This window comes from Capsella rubella, unplaced genomic scaffold (genome assembly GCF_000375325.1).
Source record: "Capsella rubella cultivar Monte Gargano unplaced genomic scaffold, Caprub1_0 scaffold_17, whole genome shotgun sequence".
Classification (NCBI taxonomy): domain Eukaryota; kingdom Viridiplantae; phylum Streptophyta; class Magnoliopsida; order Brassicales; family Brassicaceae; genus Capsella; species Capsella rubella.
Window position 1 is genome coordinate 76,861 of NW_006238907.1, and position 1,996 is coordinate 78,856.

General features: G+C 40.8%; 1 protein-coding gene across 1 annotated transcript in view; it reads right to left on the reverse strand.

Moving 5' to 3' along the window:
* Positions 1-1,996, reverse strand: part of LOC111829223 — a gene marked incomplete at its 3' end in the record, with an annotated part of 11,309 nt that overhangs the window by 6,715 nt on the left and 2,598 nt on the right. The window lies entirely within an intron of this gene.

Consider the following 1,996-nt stretch of genomic DNA (forward strand, 5'->3'; position numbering starts at 1 on the left):
AAACAATAGCTCTAGAACGACAAAGCTCTTTAGGGTTTGGGGTTTAGGGTTTTGGGTTTCGGGTTTAGGGTTTAGGGTTTTGCTTCCAATAAATAAACCACTAAATTCAACGCTAGCAAGGACGGCTCGTTTGCGACTAAGACATGCCATCAATACTTAGGTTGGAGCTCGCGAACCCCACCCCACCGCAAACCGTCACTGAGATCATACTAACCCGGAACTCTCCTTTTGGAAAAGGTAGATCCGCCACAACTAGAGATCCAAAAGCTTCTTCTTCCCGACCTAGCAAAAAGAAACCTCGCAACTATTCCTTCGATCAGGCGAAGAGATAATCAATCACGGTGGTGGAGGATGGACTCTAGCTCAAGCAAGCCATCAACCATCAAAATAGCAAAGCTCTTTAGGGTTTAGGGTTTGGGGTTTAGGGTTTAGGGTTTAGGGTATAGGGTTTAGGGTTTAGGTTTGAGGGTTTTCCGCCAAAATTTTCCGACAAAAAATTTCTCGTCCGAAAGTTTTTGACAAACATTTCCCGCCAAAATATTTTCCGCCAAAAAAATTTCGACAAAAATTTTCCTGCCAAATTTTGTTTGACAGAAATAGTATGGCAAATTTTGATACAAAAATTGACATATAATTAAAAAAAAAGTAGAAATCAACCATCAGCTCTAGAACAGCAAAGCTCTTTGGGGTTTAGGGTTTGGGGTTAGGACTTAGGGTTTAAGGTTTACGGTTTTCTTTCCAAAAATTCCCGGAAAAAATGTTCCCGCCTAAATTTTCTAACAACCATCAGCTCTAAAACGGCAAAGCTCTTTGGGGTTTAGGGTTTGGGGTTAGGAATTAGGGTTTACGGTTTATGGTTTTCTTTCCAACAATTCCCGGAAAAAATGTTCCCGCCTAAATTTTATAACAACCGCCAAAAATTTTCCACAATTGAAAAATAAAAGAAATCAACCATTATCTCTAGAACGACAAAGCTCTTTAGGCTTTAGGCTTTGGGATTTAGGGTTTAGGGTTTAGGGTTTAGGGTTTAGGGCTTAGGGTTTTGCTTCCAAAAATTAAACCACCAACTAAATCTGACGCTAGCAAGGACGACTTGTTTGGGACTAAGACATGACATCAACTCTTAGGCTGGAGCTAGCGAACCCCACCGCAAACCGTCACTGCGATCAAACCCAACCCGGAACTTTCCTTTTGGGAAAGGTAGATCCGCCACAACCAGAGATCTAATAGCTTCTTCTCCCTGACCTAGCAAAAAGAAGCCTCACAACTAACCCTCTAATCCAACGAATCACACTTACCTTTACTTCCAAAGAAACCTCCCTTCCAATCAAGGCAGTGGGGGTTGGACGCTAGCTCAAGCAAACTATCAACCATCAAAATCCGGTTAAAGATCCCCGTGACTAGCCATCAAGGATCTTGTCGCAGATCAACTGTTAATCAGTTCGCAAAGTGGTGAAACCACCGGTGTGAAGCTCAGCTTCCGCCCACTACAAGAAAACAGGCCTTTAGCGACTGCATTATTGGTCGCTACTTAGTCGCTAAATCATGTTTACGACTATTTTACGACTACTATGCGTAGTCGTAAATCCTTAGTCGCTAAAAAATATAGTCGTAAGATAGTCGCCATTTTACGACTATCTTACGACTGATATATGTAATCGTAAATTTGGTCGTAAGATAGTCGTTCAGTTTTACGACTGAGTTACGACTGACCTACGACTATTTATAACCAGTCGTAACATAGTCGTAAACATTTACGACTGAATTACGACTAGTTTACGATGACATTTTTGTTACTATGACGTTTAGGCGTAGTCGTAACGCAGTCGTAACTATTGTAACGACTATTTGGCGACTACATACTTATAATTTGGCTACCAATTGGCGACTATTAGATGATTAATTTCCGACTACGTAGCGACTATATTTTTCGAAAAAAACTGTGGTGGTTTTGCTATTTGAAATGTTTCCTAGTTTTTGTTTTGCAAAATGAATC